Source organism: Pieris rapae, chromosome 10, assembly GCF_905147795.1.
Source record: "Pieris rapae chromosome 10, ilPieRapa1.1, whole genome shotgun sequence".
In the NCBI taxonomy this organism is placed as follows: domain Eukaryota; kingdom Metazoa; phylum Arthropoda; class Insecta; order Lepidoptera; family Pieridae; genus Pieris; species Pieris rapae.
The window spans coordinates 7,843,833-7,854,971 of record NC_059518.1 but is presented as its reverse complement, the minus strand read 5'-3'; positions in this window follow the sequence as shown (position 1 = coordinate 7,854,971).

The following is an 11,139-nucleotide window of genomic DNA, read 5'->3' as shown; positions in this document are numbered from 1 at the left end:
AATAAAAAACGAACAATCATATTTCTGAAACACAAAAAGCTAGAACTTTAAATTGCACTATAATTTGTGCTTCGAGAATTTACATGATATTCCAGGTATTACTATGAGTGGTATACTTTTTTTTAAATTAGAGTATATCAAATATGTGTAACTAGTTAGTGCAAGCAATTAAAGACCAATTATAGTAATTATCCACTCTATGCCTTTAACGTGTACAAAGTGAATTTTAGGAGCAAAAAGGGAGGTTGTATTTCGAAATTAATCGCTTCGTGTTTATAAGGTGCCACGCTGTTTCTCATTGTCAGCGGAAATGACGCTCGGTGCTCGCTTCCGGTAGGAGGACAGGCTGAATTATATCCTTTGTTGATATAATTCTGTTGACTCAATATGCAATTAATTTATATTTAAATTCGAGGATTATTCAGCTCGTTGAATTATACTAGCTATGCTAGAAACTTTAAATTTATAATCTACAAGCAAGACTTAATAATTTTCATTACAAGGAGACCGTTACGAGTTTGAGGTTTTCAAGAGAAAACGCAAACTTTAAAGGCTGGCAACGCAAACATCCCAGTGTTACAGGTTGCAAAACGACTGGAGCACGACGTATAGGCTTGAGCAGTAACGCAAGTTTATCTCTGTTCATATAGAGCAAACAACGTATATGGCGAGAGAACGTTGCGGTATTTGCTACCGCGGCTAATAGTGTACCCAAGCAGATAATAGATTTTTTTTCCGTGGGGAAATGCATTACACATACCCTCCCGCGGCCCGGTTGCCTGGTGGTGAAGGGTTATGTGGGACTCGCCACTGTGCATACCCCACGGCGCCACCAACAAAAGCAGATAATGGATAGCGTAACACTATCCAACATCACTACATAGTATAAAACAAAGTCGCTTTCTCTGTCCCTATGTCACTTTGTATGCTTAAATCTTTGAAACTACGCAACGGATTTTGCTGCGTTTTTTTTAATAGATAGAGTGATTCAAGAATTTAATTATTATAATATATATTTATATAGAAAGGTTTATATGTATAATAACATCCATTAAATAGTGGAGAAGTACTGTTATTTTTGAGGTTTCTAATGTGATGTCGTAAATAATTACATTTTTTCCGCTTACATTGCAAACGCAGGCTGAACCCTACGAGTTTTATCAAAATAATGTACCTACTAAGTATTGTACACATTGAAAAGGTCTACAGAAAAGTCCGTGATGGTATATGTCTATCTCTTATGGATAACCCACATTTTTATATACAACGTTCACAGATTTTCTGTAGTGTATTTAGTATCAGCTTAAGATTTTCATTGAACTTGAATTTAAACGTTTATTCTGTTTGTTAGTAATATATGGATTTATAATGAGACCGTTTCTAATATCCTAACTATGCAAGAATGCTAGCATTCATAGAAAATCTGTAAATATTATTGTACTCGTATTTGTATGACAACGCAAATATCTTCGGAATCGTACTCAAGATTGTGTTCGCTGAAATCGTTTATATTCGCACAGATAAATAGAGAATGTAAGGTCCTCTTATCATGATAAATATATTGAATGGAGCTATCAAATACTTTGAACGAAAGTATTTTTATGAAAGAACTATATATTTCGGTAGATATATATTCTAATTATTGATGCCCGTTTTGTAATGAAACACTGCTGAATATTATAATTAAATATTTATTAAAGCTTACACAACACTTAACCGTACAAAAATAATGTTCTTTCACAATAAATTTATGTATCATAAGTCATCTGAAGTGAATCGGCAAATATTCTCACACATATTGTATACCTTAAAAAATTGGATCCCTATATTTTCAAGGTTAGCAATTGTAACAAATTGAATACACAAATTCGGGGGCTCACTGACACCGATACCTTTGGGAATATATTCAATACGTAGAGAAATTCTGTTGTCTTTATTGGAAGCGTCTTATCAATTTACATACCTTGGCAAAGAAGGTCTAGGTCTTACGTTGGATTAGATATGTGAGTTGCTTTATATGATTGAAAGGAATATTTGAAATATTTTTTCGAGATATTTCTACTTTATTGGTTGATACGTAGGTACAAAATATAAAAATCAAAATACAAAATTCAAGTAAATATCTATATTCGCGGCATGTTTATGTGCACTGTGCAGTATTTTCCATCTTTTTGGTATCTTCCAAAAAACATTGTTGAATATTCCTCCCTCTTTCTTTTTAAATATATAGCTTTTCTGATGCTAATTCCTTACAGATAATGTGTGTTGTATATGTAATCATTACAAAATATTAATACAATTTAATATTAGTATTACAATGACATGTACTCATTGTAATACGTATATATAGTCAGTATTAATGTTAGAATTTGCAAAAATATTATTTTCTAACATAATAAAACCTTCATATGTTATGCAATTTATAAATCAATGTCACTATGAGAACACAAAATTATAATCTAGAAAAATATTCAAATAAATAAAACATATTTAAATCAAGTCGCCTACAATACTGTCTCGTTCGAAAGCTAATGATATTACTGGCATTTTCTCAAGAGACTAAGTATTTTATCCTTAATAATTTATTCAACGAAAACCAACGGGTTCCTAAAGTGTCCTTATTTAAGACTTAGGGTAAAAGGCACTGATAAGAAATAATGGCTCGAAAGCCATGAATTGCCATTAGGGAGTCGTTTTCTCATTTTTCCAGACTACTAAATGTAGTGAAGTAATTGACTTAATTTTATTTAAGACTCAATTAAAGGAATTTGCTTTGGATCAGATATATGCGAGAGCCTTTAGCAATTGTCTACTGTCTTTTTAAATAAAATAAAACAATCGTAATTTTTTTTTTCACAAAAACTTAAGATGTTACTGTTATTTATTATTATAAATAAATAATTGTCTTTTTACTGTTGAGGGAAATGCTTGTGTGGGTGAGACTTATGCCCGCTAAAGGTAAGAGGTCATGAGACCTCCACCACTTAGGATCGGCAGAAGGCCTTAAAGATAAGTGAAAAATTTATTAAATTTTTAAAACAATTATTATTATATATAATGATTTATATAAATGGAAACCACATGAAGTATGTGTATGTGTGTCTGTGTATGTTTACTTAATTGTTAATATAATAAACATTACACTATTATACTATAAATTATTACCTAACATTTAACATAAAATTTAGAGTCAACTATAAACTCAACTTTTTAGTTATGGTTAGCATTTTTCTGTATCCTCATAGTTGTGGTTCAGTAGCCACAATGCAACCGTCTTCTTGCATTCATATTTTATTAGAGGATATATGAAGAGAGCAGTATTTACCTTAGTATATAAGACTTATATAGCTTTCCCAAAAAAACAGTAGAATTAAAATTATTCAGATTAGAGGCTTATTTTCACCTAAACAAAAAGGTCATGGGGCTGGTTTGCTTCTCTTTTATGAATATTTTGTATAGGCTAGTATGTACCTGACGGAAATAGATTGTTGGATCTTAGGTTTGCCGATTTCTTAGTATTGTTTTTGCGCTGAAAACATTAGGCTTACTTGTGTTATGTTACAAAAACATGTATTTTTAATATTATATTTATATAAGTTTTCTGCAGAACAGAACAAAGTGCTGGTGTGTAAAAATGTTCCTTGATTTTAATCGTTAATCCATAAGCGAAAAATAATTTATTTTTCACACTTTTTCGATTAAACTTCTCTTAAAAACTCTATATTATGAATTTGTTTCTGTCTATATATAAATACAATTTACACAAATTATTAATTTAACTAGACAGCGAATGTAATTTATATTAAATTTAATTGAAAGCTAGATAATCTAAATTCGTCAATATTTAACACATTGATTAATGATCACTTCATATTATATACATCTCAGTGCTTCAGTCATTTCGCTTCAATTAACGCAAATGCAAGATGTTTAGTAACAATTCCAAATTTGCCAACTTATGTATTGAGAATTTCTAATTTTAGCCGACACCTTGTACATTCTTGTACAGTCTTCATAAAACCTCAATCTTTAAAGCAAAGAGGTAAGACTGGATGTTGCAAAGCAGGAATTTCACTAAAATCTCCATGTTTTATTCGACTGTCAAAGTTTGACAGTTCACTCGGAATTCCGCGGAAGTCTCGAGTTCTGTGGAAATAATGACTTTTATATTAATTTGATTACTTGTGATGGATAGACGGGAAATAATTTAATGTGAGGCGTGTTTATTTACCTTGAAGGTAATTTGTTTGATTCTTTCATTCGACGTTACCAAATTCGACTTCCTGAATTCCACTAATACTTGATCATCAATATCATTCTGACTAATTGCGCGCATACCAACCCCGCGTAACTTTTTTAGCACAAATACGCTTGTGAATATAATTTATTTGAATATATACATTAATACTCTGTATGTTTTTGGTGTTTTAAAAAGTAATTTAATGTTTGAAATTGTAAAAGTCTGAATTCGTAACACTTAATAAAAACGTACCTAAATAATAAGTACTTACACTGCATACTCTATGAGATTGATTAAAAAATATCAGATTAATACCCTATTTACGTTTCATAATACCTTAGTATATTTTATGTGTTAACAACATTAAAGGAAGCGGTGCATGCTAATTTATTTCCGTAAGCACGAGTGCATTGTGCATAATCTGTGTGGAAGTAAATCTTTGTTCGGTTAAGCTTATTACGTCTTTCATCACAATATTACGGCCGCTTTCATAATAGTCTTACAGACTGTAGTAAGAGTAGAATAGAAGTGAAGTATGAGTAGAATAGAACAATATATTTATATCAATATAAATCACTATATTCTCGTTTCTGTTCTCACGAGTTTTAGTAAGTCCGAACTTGTAAACAAATCAGTAATGTCTACTAATCTATCAACAACAAAAACATAAAGACTTTTTTAATAAAGCAGTATTATTTTACATTGTATGACAGTTAACGTGCTTGAATCTTGTGTAATTAAATATTTTTTTAATGTTCTAGTGTGTTTAAAACTCGAAGGTCAACAACATGATTAGCGAGTGTTTGTTTCACATTTTTGCAAAGAAAGTACGCGCGTGAAAGCAGCAAAGAGCAGTGTTGGCCTGGTGGCTCCAGCGTGCGACTCTCATACCTGAGGTCGTAGGTTCGATCCCTGACTGTGCACCAATGGACTTTCTTTATATGTACGCATTTAAAATTTGCTCGAACGGTGAAGAAAAACATCGTGAGGAAACCGACATGTCTTAGACCCAAAAAGTCGACGACGTGTGTCAGACACTGGAGGCTGATCACCTACTTGCCTATTAGATTTCAAAATTGATTATAGATTCAGAAATCTGAGGCCAAGACCTAAAGAGGTTGTAGTGCCATTGATTTATTTATTTAAGTATGCGCGTAAACCCGCAGTCAATACCTAGTTATTTTAAAAACCTAAGCCGATCAAACGTTTACCCCAATTTGCGTTGAAAAAACAAAATCGTTTCAAAATGAAAGCGAAGCAAAATTTTTAAAATTCATAGTATCAGATGGCGCGGGCCTAGCAATATAAATGCAAATTCCACACATTCGTTCGTATCGTGATAACGAAATACGTTGTACGTAACGTAACGAAGAAGTTATTTTAACGTAACGAAAAGCTTGCAAATTTTCCAAACCCCTCAAAAAATACCTCTGAAGTATAGCGATAATTTTGTATCAACTCAGGCAGTGTAGACTCAAGTTTCCTACAAATATATAATTTGTTTGAAAATTGAAATGCTCACTTTTGGGGAGTAGAATTAGCTTATTGTTACAAAAATACTACATCGAGACATCATGGCTGTCCAATAATCCTGGTGGAAGGCATCTTTAGTACTAGCTAGTCAAAATAATAAGACGCTAAATGCCTATTTATATATATTATCTTATAGTATGTGAGGTCAGATGTAACTAATTTCTTAGGGTTGAGGTTGGGTCAGAATAACTTATTAGTCAGAGTTGTTTAGAAAACGGTTCCTTTATCTTATGAAGCTGACAAACACGATGAAAGTGAAAGGTCGTGAAATTGCCTTTTTAATATTAAAATAACTAAATAATGAAACACGGATAAAAGGTATGATTATGCTATATTTTAGTTTAGGTATTTCAAAGATTTTACTATTCAGTTCGTATTTATGGATAAATGACGCTTCATTATCAAAATACAAGTAAATGGTGCTATACACGCTCCAAGACCTTTCTCAAAAGAGATTCTCCAAAAATGAATCAAAAAATTCCTCTCATTTTTACTCTTTGATGTCTGGCTTTAATTTTAGCTGCTGAAAGGGTCTAGACATTTTTCGTGTGTGTTTTAAAAATGTTAATTAAGATTATTCTAGATTTAAATTTAAAATACCTCGCACAGCTTTACGAATGACACTTTGTACGTGACATTTTGAATTTTGTCTTTTTTTGTTTAATACAAATGCAATTTAAATTGACTTATGCTTATGACATTTTTTGTAGAAATAGAGTTATAGATTAACATTTATAAATCTATGAAAGGGAGTCGTTCAAGTATTACGTAAGCACCCTGGGGGGTAGGGAATTTGATTTTCTCATTTGGTGATTACGTTTTTTTTTTATAGAACAGGGGGCAAACGGGCAGGAGGCTCACCTGATGTTAAGTGATACGTTAAGTAAATAAATGATAAATGATACGTCAACATTAACATTTATTTACTTTTTTACACATGTTATCCACGCATTGTCTATGCTTGAAACGAAATGCGTTTTCAAGAACTTCTACAAAAAAACAAAACGTTTATGTACTAACATTTTTAAGAGCTTTACGTTTTCTGACAAGCGGGGATTAATTTCATTAAATCTACTTAGGTAATACTTGAAAGGCCCCAAGTATAGTAAAGGACGTATGAAAAACATGTCAGCATACTGATCACTTTTCTTAATAGGAACATAGGTGGACGGCCTCCGTCGACAAAGAAGTTAAAACTCTTTTTAAAATTAAATTATATAAACTATTTCCAACCATTTCAAACACCTCATAATTTGCAAGGTAATTCATCTTATGGACCACAGTTAATTCAAATTCAAAATCATTTATTCATGTAGGTAAATTATGAACATCAAAAAAGAAATATACATTAAATGCTTCGAATTTAACATTTACTGCCAGTTCACAAATCAAGGGCGTAGAACGGAAGCGAAGAACTGGCAATTAACTCTCCACCACTCTTTTTTAATAAATATGATATTAATTACGGATTTTAAGTGTTGCTTCTATGAACATTAATACTGCCAGCTAGTAACTGTGTGAGACTTTCCACTACTAGATTCATTGAATTAATTCATATTAAGCACGGGTTTCACGACAGTCGTATTTCACCCTTAACGATGACGTCATAAGACGTAACCCGCATAAAATGTGCATTAAACTCAACAAATAAACGCTCTTATCCAGCTCCGAGATCTGTGCCACTTTGGGCAATAAATCTCTGTTTATCCAACTTTATTTAAAGCCACTTCAGCTTGAATCGTATTACTGCGTATATTAACTGGAATTCAATTTATTATTTCATACCTTCATTCGATTGTAGCTCCAATAATCTTGAAAATTTTCTTCGATACTCACGTTACAATTTGGGAAGAGGGATTTTTTAAATTATAAAATATGTTACATAGTTATTATTAGCTTTTATTTGTAGACGCATTGTTGGACTAGTGGTTTCAGTGTGCGACCTTTCCTTGAGGTCGTAGGATCGATCCCGTCTGTGCTCAAATGGAATGTCGTTCTACTTCGCTCGAAAGGTGAAGGAAAACATCGTTAGGAAAATAATTCGACTTAGGGTCCTTCAAGAAAAGAGCGTACCAATTCTTAAAAGGCCGGCAAGGCACTTGCGATCCCTCTGATATCGTGAAATTTTGTGTACATATCGGTTAGGTGTACGAATCGGACAACATCAATTTTTCATCCCCCTGAATGTTAATGTGGTCCACCCCGAAATTCAAAAAGCTGAGAGTTATATAGAGAAAAATTCACAGAACAACCTAAAAACTTTTCAATCTGCAAAACCGAAGTCTCTGGGGAAGCATAGCAAAATATTCCATATTGGTATGTACACAAAAGGTAGGCTACGTAAAATCACATTAAGGAGAAACGAAGTCCGCGGGGGCAGCTAGTAATATTATAGAAATCAAGCAAGTTTTTTTATCTAATACAATGGACTTTTCACGTCCGAAGCTTTCACATCGACCTATCCAGCTATAGTGATTTAGGTCACACTTTAGTATCGAACTTATTTATAAAAGCGTGCCATTTACCTTATTAAAGGCTGGTGACATAGATTCACAGGCTATATACGTGATGTAAGACCACACCTTAAATACACTTCGCTATTTTGATATAAAAAATTATATCCTTTATACTTCCAATGCAAAGAAAAAAATTGTTTTTTGCTATTAAATTTCTTTTATCTATTAACAAGTATTACTATCTCAAACATCCTACCTAAAAAATCGGAGTGTAAAGTATAGTACTTTGTATCAAGAAAAAACAAAACAAAGTATTCTTACTGAAATTCTACTTCTCGCACAAAGTGAATTTATTAAATCCTAGAATTCAATTATCAAAGGATGAAACCTTTTCTCGGTATAGGGGAATTAAATCAAGTTTAGAGTTAAATTTGATATCATTCTGCTAAGGAAAACAATCGCAAAGGTACAGTTTATATAGGGTAACTAGCCACTGCTGTTACAATGGCTTGCCCTTTAGTTTCAATTGAATTAAGGTATAAGATTGAGCGTATATAAACACTTTAATCGCCTAGAGAAATATTTTATTTACCGCCACTTTTTTTAAATTTATTGCTTGAGTATTTTAAACAAATACAGTAAAATTTTCGTGCTCTTCTGTTTTTCGTAGTTTAGGAAACGTTTGGCTAAAACTTAAATTTAAGTAAGATATTATTACAATTTGAAAAAATTGATGTTTCTTGATGTTGTGTATTTTTATTTAATTTTTATTATTTATTATAGAACAAACTTAGGCTTAATAAAGACTTTAAATTGGTAACATGTTTTGTTTTGTTTTTGTAAAGTACATGTTGCTGCATTTATGTTTAAGATATCACGTTTTTGCGCTGATGCGAAAATAGCGGCAGTAAATACCAGGCGATTGTATAAAATATGTCTTATATCCAAACAAAATCGTCGTTAACGTCCATTGTTTGCATCATCACATTACAATCAATGAAATGTTATTTTACATGTGTCCGAAATTTTTAAATGAGTTGTTTGTAATGAATATTTAATCAGTACGTTTACAAACAGTGTTGTTAATATCGTTTTGTAAACCCATAACTTGAAGACTAAGTAACTAAATTCTTCTTCAATTATTCAGTTACTTAGTCTTATTATTTACTAGCTGACCTGGCGAACTTTGTTCCGCCTTAATGGCAATAAATAAGCAGTTTGGGTTTTTTTATTGGAAAAAATACAAAAAAATTAAATACCTACATTAATCATTCATTATTATTTCTGTATTTTAGTACATAGGTTGCTCTTCCCTTAAGTACCTTGTGATACACATTTTTTCATTTTTTGTTTTATTATCAGGCGCAAAAACAAACAACGCTGATGGTCTTCCGACCCGTGAACATGCCACGTATAATTGACCATGGGAAAAACATGAATGTTCTAGATTTAAACCACAAACTTTTAAGGATTGGCCTTGTGATTTGTTGATGGTCATGGCAAATGCAAGACGTATCGGAAATTGAAGTCTTTTAAATTCAAACGGCATATCGGTTGGGATCATCGGGATCCTCGGAATAAGAACTTCCTCACCTTTGAATTTTCCTATCATTATCGTAGCGTAAATTACATTGTTCTTCAATTTTCTAACCACCAAACGCATACCATTATGTAGTTCAGGTCATCTACATCTTTATTCTTTTTCTTCTTTTTTATCAGTAAGCAATGTAACTCTCATGTTTGTTGTCAGCTGCAGTTTCGTCACATAGCGCCATAGATTTGACGATTTGAGGCAAGCGTTTATTTCGTCGACAGCCGTAGATCTTGGAATTACTGGCAGTATTTGGCGGAAATCGCCAGACAGTAAAATCATTGCTCCTCCAAAACATCTCGATTCATTGCGTAAATCTTTTAATGTTCGGTTAAGTGCTTCCAATGCACGTTTATGCGCCATTGTGCATTCGTCCCAGATGATGATTTTCGATGCCGCTAAAACTTTGGCCATTGCTGAGAGTTTTGCAATATTACACGTTGGTTCTCCAATAGTTTGAAGATTTAACGGTAATTTTAATTCTGAATGAGCCGTACGGCATCTTTCTAACAATGTGGCTGCTATTTCAGAAGAAGCAACTGCAACCGCTATGTTGGATCTCGCCCGAACAGTTGCTAAAACTAATGACATGAGGAATGTCTTGCCAGTTCCACCAAGGGCATCTAGGAAATATAAACCACCATTTTCATCATCGTTTGCCTTCATTAAAGTATCATAAACTTCCTTTTGTTGGTATTTCAACAGGGGTACATTCGTTTGAACTACTAAATCTAATTCCTGGTGATCATATTCACGTTCCCGTTCCAATACTCGATTAAATGCGTCATTCGACAACAACAACAAATAGAAACATTCATCATTCTTTGGATGAACTGTATACATACGACAATACCGAGTTTTATAGTTCTCTTCACTGTTTATACGAATGGGCAATAGCACTATCATTATAATTAAATTGTAAATTGTAAAAATAATTAAACGTATTTATTTAATAGAAATATTTTGAATATTGATTTCTTACAAATATCAAATTGTCATATATACGTCATTACATAGCTGTCATTATACGTCAATTACATAGCTATCATTTGCGTTTTATTATTCCAAGTCTGATTCTTATTTGTTATACCACTTTTTATAGTGACTGACGTTTCATGTCAAGTCCCACAGGAACGCTGTCGAACGGGATAAAAAGTATCCTATGTCCGTCTCCTGGCTCTAAGCTACCTCCATACCAATTTTCACTCAAATCTGTTCTTTCGTTCTTGAGTTATAAGTGGTGTAACTAACACGACTTTCTTTTATATATATAGATATGTAATACTAGTAGACTCGGCCAAGCGTTGCTGTGGCTAAGG